General features: G+C 45.6%; 1 protein-coding gene across 2 annotated transcripts in view; it reads right to left on the reverse strand.

Annotated features, from left to right (window-relative positions):
* Positions 1 to 10,937, reverse strand: part of SLC2A9 (solute carrier family 2 member 9) — a 223,565-nt gene extending 212,628 nt beyond the window's left edge. For both annotated transcript variants that reach the window (XM_055326806.1, XM_055326804.1), the window contains exon 1: positions 10,695 to 10,937. The gene's annotated coding sequence lies outside the window, so the exon portion shown is untranslated. The remainder of the gene's footprint in view (positions 1 to 10,694) is intronic.
* Between the last annotated feature and the right edge of the window lie 6,296 nt (positions 10,938 to 17,233).

The following is a 17,233-nucleotide window of genomic DNA, read 5'->3' on the forward strand; positions in this document are numbered from 1 at the left end:
CCCTCTGCCTGTCTCTGCCTCTCTCTGTGTGTCTCATGAATAAATAAATAAATCTTAAAAAAAAAAAAGAAAGAAAGAAATCCTCAATCTCTACCCTGAAATCTTCTGGTTATGGTATTTTCTGTTTTAAAAATGGAGAAACTGGGGCACCTGGGTGGTTCAGTCAGTTGAGCGTCTGCCTTTGGTTCAGGTCATGATCCCAGGGTCCTGGGAACAAGCCCCACATTGGGCTCCCTGCTCAGTGGGGAGCCTGCTTCTCCCTCCTCTGCCCCTTACCCCACTTGCGTTCTCTTTCTCTCACTCTCTCTCTTTCAAATAAATAAATAAAATCTTTAAAAATCAATCAATCAATAAAATAAAATGGAGAAACTAAGCTTGAAATCTTTGGTGTAGAAAAAGCCTATATTCTTCAGCAGACTATGCAAACCTTCAACCACTTGGTCTCACTTTCCCTTCCCAGCCTACATTAACCAAGAAGTAGCAAAGGCAGGGTTTTTGAACATGTCCCCTGCGCCTGCCATAGCAGACCTCATTCATGAATCCTCCCACTTTCCCCATTGAGTCCAGGCATGAGCATTCAGGGAGACCCAGGCAGTGGATTTGCAGAATGAGGTGCCACCTGCTTGCCTTCACTCGACTCTGCCATGCGAGTGTGTGACACAACCTGGCCTGTGTGCATTGGCCCACCTCCTCTGCTTCTCTGCCTGGCCACCGCCACCTGATCCAAATAAGGAGCTGATGCTCCTTCCTAGATGCGTCCAACCCAGCCAGGTGGAACTAACGACTCCTTCATCAGGTCCTAGGACTCTGCACCTGGGGCTGCCAGCACCGAGTCCCTACTGAGCCCAGTGACTCAGAGGCGAATTTAAAATGGCAGTCTCATCCTTTACTGATTGACATTTTTAATCACAAGGGTGGCAGTGATGAGAGCAGAAAAGGGGAAAATATGAAAATGGTATGGATTTCTTTTAGGGCAAGTTTCTGGACCAGAGATTCCCGCAGCCTGGCTCGGCAGGGGCCAGGTACTTCTGGAAGGCGAGCATTCCTAAAATATTTTCATTGAGAAGCTCCGAATGGTCATATCCATTCACCATCTCTAAGGCACCGAGTCTTTGCTGGTTATCAATGGAAAAGATGGATCGTGAGTTCCAAGCCTAATAGCAACAGCTAACATTTATTTATCAATAATATTGTCCCAATAGACTGTCTGAGGCGGCCACAACACCCCTTCCCAAGGATCTATGGGTCCCTCCAAGCCAGCTGTTGGGGGGTGGGGTTACTATTATTATCCAAATACACAGCATAACAATTAGGAGCCCAGAGGTGAGAGCCAGCAAAGTTTTTTGTTCCTGCTCTCACACACTGCATGACTCTGTACAAGTCTCAATGTCTTTATCTGTAAAATGGAAAATATGATACTTAACCCACAAGCTTCGTGTCAGGATTAAAAGACATGACATATGAAATGTCTTCTCACAGTGCTGACCCAGTGTAAAAATACATCAATAAACAAGAGTATCGCTGCTTCTGTGTTACTATATTTTTAAGTGTACCTGTTATATTAGTTTTGACACAAATATGCATCTGTGAACCCGTTGTAGACACTACTCTACTTTCCATCACTGTGGATTAGTTTGCACCCTGTAGTTTCATATAAGTGGAATCATATACAGAATGCACTCTTTGCTTCCTGTATGTAACTATTTTGCTTTTACTCTGCACAGTATAGGTCCATATGGTTGTTTCTATACATTGTTTATACTTTGTCTGCCTTTTTCCAGTTTACGTTCCAGAATATTTTTCTTCATGATTAACATCATTTTTAATGGCTGTTTTATCTTCTTTTAGACGGCCATATACCATTTAACCAGTTGGTCATGTAGGGGTATTTTCCCTTTTTCAACAGTACAACCAGCTCAGATAAATGAGATTGTGTAATTTATGACCTTCTCTGTCTGGCTTGATGTTGACACTCATCCTATTGTATCAGCTTCTTGGTAAACCTTCTTTCCTCGGCTTCCAAGACAATATGCTCTTGTGTTTCCTCTACTGCTGTAGCTGTTCCTTCTCCCAGAGCTGGGACTGAGGTGAGGTAGGAGAGGCACTGGCCTTGGCAGCAAAATCTCAGGAGGTACCAAAAACCTCAATCACCAAGATAAATATCTAATGCAACATTTTAAAAAGTCAAAATAAATGTCACTATGTCTATGATGAACAAAATAATAACATTTTAGGTAAAGACAGAATCTGGTAGGGCCAAGAGTAGGCGGAGGCAAGGCGGGTGAGCCTTACAGGTGGAGCATCAGATCCAGAACTACAAGAAAACCAGTATCTGTTATGGCAGCCACAGGACGCAAATCCAACACGTGTTCATCTTGCTCCATTTCTGACTGTGGTGATCCATGGTCTCCAGCTTCTTCGAGGTCTGGCAGCCATCCCTATTCTATAATATTCTCATCTGAGTCAAATTCCAGGTTTTAACTCAAGGTCCCATAATGGTGTCCTAAACCCTTCTTTTCCCCATCCTTCTTCGTGGTTTTCTGGCGGAACCCCAAGCCTAGGTGGCCGACTCTCCACTGTCTCTTCTGCCCTGTGGATGGGCTAGCTAGCCTGGCTTGTGGATTCCAACCCTAACACATGGTGCCATGCTCGAATGGGTCAATGCTCCTGGCATCTCACTCTCCATAAAGTGTTTGTCAAGCCTCCTTTACTTGCCTTAATCCTGTAACCCCCTCATGAACCCCTCACTTCCAGCAGATGGCTGGGGCGGTCCCCAGACTCGGCCACTGACTATCTGATACAAGGGCACCTCCTCCTGCCTTCAGGTGGGAAAGCCAGGGGATATGGTAGGGATTCCCTCATTTAATCCCCAAAGGGGTTATGACCATTTACTCAGGTAACTGTACACTGGGGCAAATTAGCAACTGGACACTGGATACAGGATCTGGGTTGGCGCTGATGTCCAGCATCGTCACAGTCCCCCATTAGAATAAGCCTTGCAGGAACCAAGTAGTCAGTATAGTCCTGGCCCAGGTATGTCACACAGTGGGTACATTGAGTCGACAATCCCACCCTGTGGTCATTTCCCTGGGTCCTGAATATGTTTAGGAAAGATGCATGGACCATTAGAAGAACTCTTATATGGGTTCTTTGATCTGCAGAGTGAGAGTTATTTTTTTTAAGATTTTATTTATTTATCAATAGGAGAGAGAGAGAGAGGCAGAGACACAGGCAGAGGGAAAAGCAGGCTTCAGGAGCCTGATGCAGAACTCGATCCTGGGACTCCAGGATCATGCCCCGGGCCAAAGGCAGGCGCTAAACCCCTGAGCCACCCAGGGATCCCCCAGAGTGAGAGTTATTGCATAAGAAAGTCCAAGAACTTCCACTTCCTGCCAAGATAATAAATGAGAAACAATATTACATATTCATAGTATTTGTTATGTTATTATGCTGCAAAGGTCAATGCCACCCTCAGAGTGTTGAAGCATGCAAGAGTGGTGGTCCCTATCATATCCCCATTGGGTTCACCAGGGTGACCTTACAGGAACCATATGGATAATAGAAGAAGACCCTGGAACTTTGGAAACGTAGGCAAGTAGTAGAGCATCAACTGCAGTTACTTCCTGATATGGCAAGTATTCTCATGTGGATTAATACAGCCTTAGGTGTGTGGAATGCAGCTATTAATTGACAACTAGCATTTTTTTCTATGCTGATCAGAAAGAAGGATCAGAAGCAGTTTATGTCTACATGGAACAAAATGGTACCCACGTATAGTCTCCTTCTAGGGATCAACTCATTGTTCTGTTATTGTGATGTACTCTGAAAGGACTTAGACCATCTGGACATTCCACAGGACACCGCAGTGGTTTACCATGTCGACGGCATTGTGTTAAGTGCACTTGAAAAGCTTGAGGTACTAATTCTGTGTGACTTGGTAAAGCATATTCATTCCCAAAGCAGGGAAGTAAACCAGGTACGATCCAAGGGTCTAGGATCCAAAGAGCCAAGGGTCATATCATTGAAGCTCCTAGGGTTCACTGGTCTGGGGCATGCTGGAAAATCCCTCTAAAGGACAAAGTGTTGTACCTGTATCTCCTACCCCTGAGAAAGATGTACAACGTTTGACAGCCCTCCCCAGGTCTGAGAGATACACATTCCACACTGAAGGATACAACCTCCACCTATTTATCAGATGTGGAAGGTTTGAGTGAGACCCAAGGTAGGGAAAACTTGTGTAGTGGGCCCAGGGAGAGGCATAAGCAGCCTTGCCCCTGTGTTGTCCATTCCATCAGGTCCCACAGAACCATAGGCTTCTGTGGAGGATGCCACATGGAATCTCTGCAGAGAGTCACAGTGCAGACAGACTACCAAGGGTCTAGAGCAAGGCCATAGCATCTGCAGCAGAGAACTGTGCACTGTCTGAAAACAGCTTCTGGTATGGCTGCTGGGCCTTGGTATCTGAGCATGACACATCATCTGAGCATGTGGCCACTCATGACCTTGACATTCTCTGGGATTGAGTAGGCCCTGCTGGAGGTGGTACACATGGGGTTGAAGGTGCAGAGAGCACAAGCAAACTGCAAGAAGAGGTGCCCCAGACCCTAGGTCCTCTGCCTCTGTTGCGCTGATGCTTCTCCCTCAGCTGATGCTTCTCCCTTGGCTTTGCTTCTCCTTTAGCTAGCTGATGCTTCTCCCATAGTGCATACCTTTGGCCTTATGAGAAATTCCCTTTGACCAGTTTAGTTTGCTCAGGCTGCCATAACAATGATACAATAAATGTGTGGCACAAACCACAGGAATTTGTTTTCTCACAGCTCTGGAGGCTGGAAAGTCCAAGATCAAGTTTCCAGCAGGGTTGGGTTCTGGTGAAAGCTGTCCTAGCTTGAAGATGGCTGCCTTCTTGGTGTGTCCTCACATGGTGGAGAGGGAGAAAGGGCAACTTCCTGGTGTCTCTTCTTCAAAGACACTAATCCTATCAGATCAGAGCCCACCATTATGACCTCTTTAACCTTAATCACTCCCATAAAGGCCCCATCTCCAATGCAGTCATGGTGGAGGTCAGGGCTTCAACAGAGGAATTGGGGTGAGGGGCAGGACACAAAAATTCATTCCATGACACCAGTGGACAGAGCAAGACAGTCATCTGAGCTTGGATCATGGGTGCATCAGCTTGGCATTGGTACAAGCCAAAATGGTCTACTGCTGACCTACAGGAACTCGGAGGTGGCCTGAAAGACGATGGCTGGAGGACAGCTCCCATGGCCAGAGCTTCGGGTGGTGCACCTGGTCATCCACTTTGCCTGAGGTGGGACACGCAGTGTGGTACACAAGGCTCTCTGGAAGCTGGCCCTTACACATAACTCTCTAGCACCCTGTTTCCTGGCTCTCCACCCATGCTGCATGCACCATTTCCTCTTTCTCTGGAGATTATGAGTCATTTCCCAGGCTGTCCCTCAGCTTAGATGTCTGTTCCATGTACTCATCCTTCAAGATTCAGTTCAAAAGTCCTTTCCTCACACTACCCCTCTCCCTGCTACAGAATTGGTGGGTTTCCCTCTGTTTGCCTGGTTTTTTGTCCAATGTAAATCCTGGTTTTGTGATGTGGGCTACAGTTCATTACAAACACCGCTCCCGGCCAGATCACTTGCATGTTGAAGGCCAGGGCATCTGTAGGCTGACAGCTCTGACATTTGTCTATCTGATCCAGAACACTCCCCTAAGCTCCAGACTGGCACATCCAACTATGCACTAGACATTACCACCTGGATGGATCATAGACTCTTGAGTTTCCCAAACCTATCCCCCATCCTGGGTCCCCCGTTGCCCCAACATCTCAGTAAGCAGCTCTCCCACCTTCCTTGGGTAGCTAGAAACCTTAGCAGCATCATGGTTCCTTCTGCTTCCTTTTCAACCTCATTGTACATCAGTAATACTCACTGGCTCCAGACCCAAATTGTCTCTCAACATCATCTCTTCTGTCACCCGGCTGCCACCGCTCTCAGTACCTCTCCGGTATGGTCATCGCCAGCTTCCCATTGCACTGGGGGACCTCTCTACACTGGTGCCAAGCCCTGCCTTTCTTCTCTATCCAGTCCCTGGTTTGCATCCTTCCTGGAGCTTGTCACCCTTTCTGATCATTCTGTCTGCTGCCTGGTGTTTGCTGTGTCCTTGTTTGGGGGCAAACAAGGACTGTTTGTCTCTGTCACTACTACACCCCATACAGTCAGCATGGTGTCTGACTTATAGAAAGTGCCCATGAAAAGTTCAGTGATTTAGTTCTAAAAGTGCAATTAAAGGCTAGTTCAACTGTTACTGGAGCGTGTTCTTGAGCAGCACTCAGATACGGACAGGACCAGCCCACACCATGAGCACCAAGCACTTATACCCATGTTTACAAACACCAGGTTATGAAGTCAAATGTAGTCATAAGAAGTGCAGCGCCAGGGTGCAGAGGAAGGAGAGGCAATCCGCCAGGCGCGGAGCCTGCACTGAGATGACCTTCCTGCCAGGGTCTGCTCCAGTGCGCTGCCTGTTAATCATTGGCAGTGACTGTCATCCTGGAGATCGGAGCAGTACTGAGAGCAGAGCCGAGGTCCTCAGCCAGGAAATTATATCCAGGCTCCTTCCGTGCAGATTGTCCGCTTGGAGGCCCAAAGAGGACATAGGAACGCACCCCATCGGCCCATCTAGTGAACATCTGACAAGCTCTTCCATCCCAGTGCTTTCCTCCCATGATGCTTTATGATGACTCCTTTTCCTTTCCCTGTTTCCACTATTTAAATGCTCATGTATGAAAATGGAAGACTGGCTACTTCTTGGGGAAAGGCTGCAAGGGCTCCAGAGAACCAGTGCTCCATTTATAAGGTCAGTCACGATGTTGGTCCTTGCTGTCTGTCGTACGCATGCGTCCGCTGAAAAACACGCTCTATTCCTCTGCTGGGTTTTGGTGCTGGAGCAAGATGGGAACACAGGGAAACAGATAATATCTTAGAGTCTTCCCCTCTTTTGTCTGGTGCTATTTTCTCCCAATTCTGACTTTTAACATTTCATTAAAAAACCCATCTTGATCTTCTAAGAGTCAAGTTAAAAAAAAAAAAAAGAGAGAGAGAGAGAGAGAGACTGTGTCTTTATTATAAGAATTAACTGCGTGGACCAAAAGCCCTGGGGGGATTTGCCAAGGAACATCACCAGTTTTTCTTCCTGGTTTTGTAAAGAAGAAATCAGGAAGCCCAAGCAGGTGAATGGGGCCCACTGTCTGTGGTCACGAGGACAGACTCCGTCCAAGGCCAGCTGAGCTCAGACCCCTGTGTTCTGGGCCCTCAGCTGGCAGGGCAGGTGCGGCTTTCTAAGCCACTGCCCCATGCCAGGCACCCTGCAGGCCTGAGCTCATCTCCCAGAGTTTCCAGGTGCCTTGTAAAGGACCCATCAAGAGCCCCTGTCTGAGCAAGGAAAGTCTAAGGAAGGTGTCAAGGTCACACGAGGGCTGAGATGAGGAGAGACTCTAAGTCAGATCTGTCAGGTGCCAAAGCTTGGGGGCTGGCTCTCTCCCATGTCTTTTTCTCCCTCATTCAAGCATCCAGAGCCAACCCTGGCTGGATTTTCCAGGCCCGCGTAAGTCAGCTGAACCCACCTGGTCTCTTTGCCAGGGCCTGGCGCCTCAACCCCCGCTCCTTCACTTGCTTCCTAAATGCAATCACCACCCTCCCTCCAACATCCACTCCTTGGGGATCCTCTGGCCACCCCAAAGGGCCCGCACACAGAACACAGCCTCCCACGCTCCTTCTGGGGGCCTTTGGCTCTGTTCCCTTGAGGGAACACGTGTGCAATTAATTCACAACAATGACACATGACTGACAATCATTTGTTGATTACCTTGCAGATGTTACACCTCATAACAACAGTAGGAGAGAACACCGTCTTACCCATACCCGATGCCACGAAAACCAAGGCTTGGGGGTGGGTCAGTGACCCATCCAAAATGAAGTTGGCCCGGAGCAGAGCAGGCACCAAACCAGGCTGGTGGGCCTGCCTCACGGCGCAGCTCCCAGACTAACCCAGCTTCCTGCAGGAGTGGAGCACAGCCTCCGACTGCCGGGCTTCCTGCTCCAGCTGTGTGACCCCGGGTGAGTTACCTAACCTCTCTGGTCTCTGTTCTTATGGTCTGTAAAGCTTTCACGGGGTTGCTGTGAGGATCAACCAACAGAGATGTAAACTGGGCTTTTAATATGTGTTCGTTGTTAGTTTTCTTTTAGGAATTTTTATTATGCAAAATATCATGGGGGGTGGTGAGGGTAAGTCAGAGCTCTAGGAGGGCAAACTGACTGACTCCTCCACCCTCACTCCTTCCGGATCTCTTTCCTGTCATTGTTGCCTTTTCTCCTGCTTTTATCTGGAACAAAGGAAGGAATACAAGATGGGAAGGAGGGCTGACAGTGACAGGAAGGAGGGCTTTTCGACAATCCCACCCTTCTGTCATGAGAGGATGGTCTCGTGGACAAATACACTGACTTGGGAACAGGGATATGAGTCTCCACCTTGTCATTTATGAGCAGTATGACCTTGGTCAAGTGACTCTAACTTCCCTGAGCTTCAGTTTGTTCATCTGTAAAATAGGAGAAATGGTACCAGCTTCTTCACTGGACTCAGGAAATCATTACCCCGGGACGGAGACCTCGCCAGCCTGCAGCTCTGGGCCAGCACAGCAGTGAATGTGCTCATAGACGTCCCCTTGTGGGCTCGGGGGTGGGGGTAGGGTTTGCTTGGCTCCAATTATTGGGCTCTAGATAATAACGACGTTATTTAATTTCAGAAAGTTTGCTCCAGCCACATCCTCATCTCCAGTGAGGTTGGTACCCATGCCCGCATCTCCCCCAACACTGAGCATCACCTGCTCAGACCTCATTGTCCCTAATAGTAGCCTTTCCTGTGCCTCACACACGGGGGCCTGCACTCAGCAGTGAATCACCCAGTCTCCCACTGGAACCAGTCAAATGGGTGCATTGGTTTCATCTTCAAGCCTCTGGGAATTCACTTCAGTGGAAACTCTTCAAAGCATCAGCTGGGCTTCCTGTTTCCGCAGCCGCGATTTGCTCATCAATATCCTTCCCCATTCATCCATCATCATTCCTGTCTTTCTGGGTAATTTCCAGAAGTTCCTTGTGCATCGGAGATATACGGCTGACCCTCAAAGGACACAGATTTGATCTGTGCGAGTCTGCTTCTGCAATATTGCGTGACGAGGGGTGCCTGGGTGGCTCAGTGGTTGAGCGTCTGCCTTCGGCTCAGGGCATGATCCCGGGATCCTGGGATCGAGTCCCACATCAAGCTCCCCTGCATGGAGCCTGCTTCTCCCTCTGCCTGTGTCTCTGCCTCTCTCTCTGTCTCTCATGAATAAATAAATAAAATCTTTAGGAAAAAAATACTGCATGACGATTCTCTCTCCCCACCCATGACTCCACGCGTGAATCCCCTGAACCTGTGGCTAGGTTTGGTTACGTGACACAAGGGAATTAAGGTCGCAGATAGAATTAGAGTTGCTCATAAACTGGCCCTAGTATAGGAAGATTATCTTGGATTATCCGGGTGAGCCTCATGTAATCACAAAGGTCCTTAAAAATGGAAGGGGGAAGCAGAGGAGAGAGAGTCAGAGAGCTGTGATGTGGGAAGGAGCCTGCCCACCCCCGCCCGGCTCAGAGGATGGGGAAGGAGCCCTGAGCGGAGGAATAGGAGCGTCCTCACAAAGCTATGAGGCCAAGGGCATGCACGCTCCTTGAGAGTCCCCAGAATGGACCGTGGCCCTGCTCACACCTTGATTTTAGCCTGAAGACACCCATCTCAGACTCCTGACCTCCAGAACCTTAAGATAACAAATGTATGTTGCTCAAGCTGCTGAATTTGGGGTAATTCGTTACAGCAGCTATGGGGAATGCAGCAGTCCTGTTTGCCAGATGCACCTATGAATAAATGAGTGAATAGGGCCCTGGGTCCCTCTGCCAAGCAGTCCCTGTAACTCCCCCGGCTGTGCCCTCGGATGTGGTGGCTAGGATGTGGTGGCCTGACGGAGCAGGCCAGCTCCGCCTCTCCCTCCAGCTCCTCTTCTGCTCCAGTGGAATCTAGTTTCATTAAAGGCGGCGCAGGGCTCTTGTCTCACATGGAGCTCACGGTAAATTCAAAGGCTTCCCTGGACATTCACGTGCCCTCCAACACGCATGTCCAACCTGCTTCTGTTGCGTTGGTCGCGTGTGTGCTGGTTGCCATTCATCTCATTGCAGCTGTGCTTTTTCTGGTTTTCTTTGTTTCTCACGCCATCCTGGAAACATCCTCCGGGACGTGAACTCTCTCACTCCCGTCACTCGATCATCCCGCTTGGCTTTACACGACCACCTCCCCACCTTACAGATGAAGGGACTGAAGTACCACTTGCTTATCACGAATTCACCTTTTCCACTTCTTCGTGATTGCTTTAGCACACGCTTACTGAGCGCTGGCTGTCTAGGCGCAGCCTTGTGTTCAGAACATCACAGGCGGCGGCCACCCGAGTAGCCCAGTTCCCGAGAAGGGAGGATGCGAAGCCTCCGTCGTCAGCACCCTGGAGAGAGAGAGCTCCGGCCGCCCAGCTCTGCTCATAGGGCTCCCCGATATTTAAAACAACCACACAAGCTGCAGCCACAAAACACAAGACAGCTACTCACCGCCTCTGGTCGAGTGCTCAGACCTGGCGCCTTGGGGAGAGCGTCTGAGCTCACAGCCGCTTAGGAGCCTGATTTGAGCCGCATCATGCCCGTGAGGTTCCCGCTGGCTGGACTCCCAGGCCTACCTCCACGGTAGGGCCAGTTTCTCAAGAGTTTGCCTGAAGTCGCTTGGCCCTTCCAGTAATATTTGTCCTGCCTACTTGTCCAGTCTGCCCGTCAGACTCCTGTTGCCTCGTTAGGACTCCTTCCTGATCTGACTGCAATCCTCCTTCCTCTCACAGGGTGAGAAGCTAATTTCCTTAATGACTAACTCTTTCTCCATCCTAACTAGGGTTTCGCAACTTGGGTAGTTATGTTTAAACAATAATTCTGTGCATTTCAGGATGTTTAGTAGCATCGCCGGCCCTTCTGCCCACTTGGTGCCTGAGCACCCTTGCACCCCCACCCCTGTCCCTCATCCCCCACCCACCTCGTGACAACAACAAAAATGTCTCCAGACACTGCTGACTGTCTCCTGAGGGGCAGAATCATTCCAGGGTTATTTCTACCTTCATGCCTCTGTTTCAGTTGGACCGAGTGATCTATATTCTTCTCCACTAGACTGAAAATCTATGGCTCTCAGTGACCCCTTCTCTAGTTACAGTTTTTCAAAGGAAAATGAAAGTATGGTGCTTTATTTATGTTTGTGTGGAATAAGAGGTCAATTTCCTTTATGGTAGTGATTAGTCAGAGTTCTCCAGAAAAACAGAACCAATAGGATGTGTATCATGGAATCAGCTCATATGATTTGTGGAAGCACAAGTCCAAAATCTGTAGGGCAGACCAGCAGGCTGCAGACTCAGAGGAGAGTTGCAGGCCAAGCCCAAAGACTGTCGCAGAGTTCCTTCTTGCTCAAAGAAGGTCAGTCTTTTTCCTCTGAAAGCCTCCAACTAATTAGACGAGGCCCACCCACATTATGGAGGGCAATTTGCTTTACTTGAGGTGTACTGATTTAAATGTTAATCTCATCCAGTAAACACCTTCATGGAAACATGCAGGGCAATGTTTGACCACGTATCTGGGCACTGTGGCCCAGCTATGTTGGTACATAGAATCAATCCTCATAGGCAACAAGGATGGATTCGTTTATGGCAAAGACAGGGAGGATGAACTTGAACTCACCTGGAAATGTGGGGCCAGACTTCCAGACTTCCATGATTACTGTCTGAAATGTCAATGTTATAGAGGTCACTCTGGAGCCATTAGTGGTCCTCAACCCTGGCCATTACAATCTCCTAGGGAGCCTTGAAAGGATAGCAATGTTGGAGTCACCCTCAAAGAGCCAGATCCATTTAGTCTGTGGTGGGGCTCAGACATGGATGCATTGCTAGAGATCCTCAGATGCTCCTAATGTTTGACCAAAGTTGAGAGCCCCTGGGCAGAATGAATGTCTGATGCTCCCCTCAGAACAGACCAGCAGCGATGAGCACAGGCTTTGCAGCAAGGCGGGCTGGGCTTGAGTCCCACTTCCCTCCAAGTGAGTTATGCGATGCTAGAATAGCCATTACACCTCCCTACGGCTGTTGCTTGATGAAGAAGATGCTTGGAAAGCACCTAGCATGGCTCCTTGGAGGAAGGAAATGCAACATACATCATACATCAATTTACGCCTGCTCCCACCACTCGGCTCGGTATTAACAACCCGGGTGTCTCTTGCCATTTTCATGTAAGCTCCTCTTAAAATATAGTAACAATTACATTTTATCTAACATGTGCTGTATTTTGAGGCAAATACTACACTAAAAGTAGGTATTTTTCTTATCTTCACAATTACCCAATTCAGAAAAGTCCGTGATGGTCCCAGGCTACAAAAGAGGAAACTGAGGCACAGAGAGGTTAAGTGACTTGCCCAAGAAAGCTGTTAACAGTCTTGGATTTATCTGACTCTGAAGGTTAACATATTTTAAGAACTTTGCTTCCAGGAGACATAAATCAGGATTATAGCCACTGGTAAAGAGGAGGCAAAAAAAAAAAAAAAAAAAAAAAGCCAGAGTTCCCAGATGTCACCACGATGTACCTAGAGAACCCAAGAAAAAAGAAATTAAAATTAATATGGGAGCAGAGCCATTAGCTATTTAATAGAGACTTTTGTTATAAAACAGTCATTTAACAAAAATTTTGGTACATATCCAAAATTCAGTCATTTTTCTGGTGAAAAGCAACAGGAAGCAGAAATCATACTTAAAAACAAAGATCCCATTCATAACATCAACAAAAACATGAAACACTTGGAATAAACTTAGCAAAAGAGGTGAGGGAGGTTAATGAATACAACCACCAAACTTTATTAAGGGATATTAGAGAAGATTTAACCTTTGGAGACATGGTCTGTGCACATGGTAAATATTGTAAAACTTGTCAATTCCTTTCAAGTTAGTTTAAGTTAAAGAAATTTCCTTTTTTTTTTTCAAATAAAAACTAGGCATCGAAATAATTTTGAAACAATTCAAAAAGTCCCAAGTACAATACAGAGCGCCTTCTGAGTTTGTAGCAACTTCAAAGTATCTCAAAAGGAAAAAGTTAGCTCTCCTGAGCACTTGAGTCACTTCCGCACTTTATTTCAGATTCAGTCACCTATGCCATGAGGTTCTTTTTGCTTGGCTATTCCTGGGCGCAGTAAGTTCCAAACTAATTTATCAAAAAACATACTTTACAGTTTTTAATATCTTAAATTGTGAAACATATCACGGGTTTAGAAATATTATACACACATGCACACACACACACAGTTTAATAAATAATTAAATGAACACCCATGTAACCATCTAGGGTAGATAGACTCTTAAGAAGGCCCTATGATCTGGCTTTCATGTTCTTGTATGATCCCTCCCTTTGAGTGTGGGTAGAACCTGTGACCTACCTCTAGACATAGAGACTATAACAAAAGCGAGGGGGCATATGTGATTGTGTGTGTGTGTGTGTGTGTGTGTGTGTGTGTGTTACAGAAGATGGTAACATCCATAATATGCTGTATTGTGAGCTGCCCTTCTGAGTTGGCCACATGGCTGGAAACTAGGGGCAGCCTCTAGTCCATAACCAGCAAGACCCTAAGGCCCTCAGCAGTAGCTAGTAGGAAACTTAAGTGTTGTCAACAATCGCATGAGCCAGGGACCAGCTCCTTCTCCAGTAGAACCTCAGATGAGACCACATCTTGATTATAGCCCAGCGGAGAACATGCCTAAGCTGTGCCCAGACTCCAGACCTACAGAAACCATGGGACAACAAATGTATATATTTTTAAGCTGCTGAATTGGGGGAAATATTGTTATTACCAATAGATAACTAATGTACCACCATGCGAGTGAGGCAATGGACTGCTACCAATACTTTAAGACTCAATGTACCTTTCCTAACACATCACTTCCCTCCTTCCCAGAAGCAAGCACTATCCTAATTTTTGTATGGATCTTTCCTACGCTTTTCTTCATAGATTTACCATCTATGTAAGTATCACTAAATGGGATATGTTTGGCAAGCACACACAACTAACTCTGTAATAATAATAAGGACACGGTCAATGGGGTAATTTTTAACCTGACAACGGAACTTTGAAATTGATCTTGAAGAATACATAGAAAGAAAGTAATGACAAAATATCTTGAAAAAGGAAAAAAATAAAATAGATCCTTTTACTAGATACTAGAAGGCTATAAAGCTAATGCAATTCTGCTACAAGAATGGATTATGGAATGAGAGAATAAATATACCAGAAATGGACCCAACTATGCCTAATAATTTAATATAAATTAAAGATAACATCATAAACACTGTTTTTAAAAAGGGAATTTCCAATAAATTAGCAATTTATTTAATATTTATATTTACTTATTTAATAAATATCCAGACAGATCCTAACCTCGCAGTATGCTTGTGTTTGTGTGTGCACAAATGTGCACTCCTGATCAGTTGATGTGTAGATAAAAAGTGGAATATAACACAGAAGAACATATAGGTGAATATTCCTCTCATTTGGTAATAAATTTCCTAAGATTGTTTTAGTTTAAAAGCAATAAAAAATCATGATGAAATTTACTGATAAATTTGACTGCATAAAAAATATTTGCATAAAGATGTAACTCATTTTTCCAGAAAGCAACCTAAACAAAGTTAGAAGACAAAGAATAATCCATAAACCATTTACAATAAATATGAAACAGTATTAACCTTTTGAGACATATCAAAAGCTCACATTGACAATCCAAAGACTAAGAGATTCATATAAAGAAAAGCAGAAATAGTAAAAATATCAAAAATAATAAGTATATCAACCTCACTATAGCAAGTGGAATTGCAGCAAAATATTGGCAAAGTGGGAGTTATGGTTGGCAAGCAGTGGAATGAGATAGGTGTTCCCTCACTGTTTTCGTCCTGGGCCAAATGCAAATTTATTAGAATGTTTCTGGAGAGCAGTTTGGTAAGATTGTTCCTACATCTTAAAAATGTGTTCTAGTTATTCCATTTGTGATCATCCTTCCCAACCAAAAATGGTAAATGAAGTAGTTGATGTTAAAACCCATTCATCAAGACATCTGCAATGGCAAAAATGGAAACAGTAAATATTAGAGGAATCATGAAATATAGTATATGTACCCACTTGCTGGATGAGATGCAGGCATCTAAGGGATTGTTTACTCATAGCCTTTCTTTTTTTTTTTTTAAGATTTTATTTATTCATGAGAGACACACAGAGAGAGACGCAGAGACACAGGCAGAGGAAGAAGCAGGCTCCGTGCAGGGAGCATGACATGGGACTCGATTCCGGGTCTCCAGGATCACGTCCTGGGCCAAAGGCGGTGCTAAACCGCTGAGCCACCCGGGCTGCCCTACTTAGAGCCTTTAATGACAAAGATAAATTCTCATGGCTCTAAGTTAAAACAAATAAAAACAATACTGGAATTGTAGACTCTTCCCAGTAATGCAACAGTAGTTTTTAGTGGAGTTGGACACATCAGGGTGAAATCCCAGAGACACTACTTGTTTGCTGTGTACCTTTGCCAAGCTGATTCATCCTTCTGAGTCTCAGGTTTGCTCACAGAATTGTTTTAAGGATCCAATGAAACCACATAAAGAAGAGAGCCCTACCTGCCTCTTTTTATTAATAATGCTGAACATGGGGATTATGTAGCATGTGGAGGGAAGAGGCAAGAACCCAGATTCACATACAGACTGATTATAAATTTAAAATACATAAATATGTATTATTATCCATTAAGACTTAGAAAGACATGGTTGGTTTCAATTTTCCATTTTTAAGGAAATGTGGAAAAGAGTTGCCTGTCTAAATTTCCATGAGAGTGTGACTTCTGTCCTGGGTGGAGATTGAGACCATCTTATTTACGGGATCCTAGTATGAGATCTTCAGGTGAGAAATCTCATGCCAATCTTGTTCCCAAATGACCAACTTACAAGAATTTCAAAACATTTTAACCCAGATGGGAAAAGGGGTTCCGGTATGATTTGTGGAAATGACGAAACCACTTCTCTCACATGCTCCACAGCCTACGATGCTGGTCGTCAACTTTCACGGTGATCAATACCACTGAATATACAAAAAGCAGATTCCCAATCTCCATACTGAGAGATTCTCATTTTGGCAGGTCTGGAATGAAGCTGGGAAGTGTGTGTGAAACAAACAGTAAAGTTTGTAAGTCTTAAGCATAGAGCTCAATGCACATGATACACGTATGCTCATATAGTATATCTGCACCCTAGAATACATCTGGTATACAGGTAATATTCCAGCATACATGTATGCTGAATGCTTACTTTGTATGCATGCTTTTTCACATATGTATATATCTGTCTAACCACCATTCAGATCCAGGTGAAGAACAGTTCCAGCATCCCAAAGACCCCTCCCCAATCAATAACCCCTACCCTCGCTCCAAGTAGCCATTATTCTGTCAATGTGGATAACTTAGTCTGTTCTTAAACTTCACATAAAGGGAACTATATTGTATTCACTCTTTTGTGTCTAGTTTCTCCTGCTCCACAACATGTTTACAAGATGAATTCCAGGTTGTTACCTGGAAGGGTAACTGGTTCACTTTTATCCCTGAATGTGGACAACCCCTCCATTCTTCTGTTGATGGCACCCAGGCGGACCTCAGCTTGTGGCTTTTTTGAATAGCACTGCTCAAATGTTCTTATCCATATCTTTTGCTAAATGTAGACTTTCATTCTACATTTTGGGTGTGGAATCGTTGGGCTACCGAGTAGGTATGTGTCTAATTCCAGTAGACACTGCCACACAGTGGAAATCCATGTTTTTAGAAGGAGTTTTGATGCAGGTGGTATTGGATTCACACTTTGAGAAACTCTACTTAGCTAAAAGCCCCATTATGTGAGCAAACACATTCCCTTGAGTTGACCCTTCCTTGGGGTACGCTACTTGGGGTACAAGTGGGGACGAGCTTGCTTACAGTGAGATACCAGCTAAGTGACTTGGGGAAATGGGGAGAATAAGAAAACTAAATTTATACTACCTCTTAGCACCTCTT

The sequence above is a fragment of the Nyctereutes procyonoides genome, unplaced genomic scaffold (genome assembly GCF_905146905.1).
Source record: "Nyctereutes procyonoides isolate TBG_1078 unplaced genomic scaffold, NYPRO_anot_genome, whole genome shotgun sequence".
In the NCBI taxonomy this organism is placed as follows: Eukaryota; Metazoa; Chordata; class Mammalia; order Carnivora; family Canidae; genus Nyctereutes; species Nyctereutes procyonoides.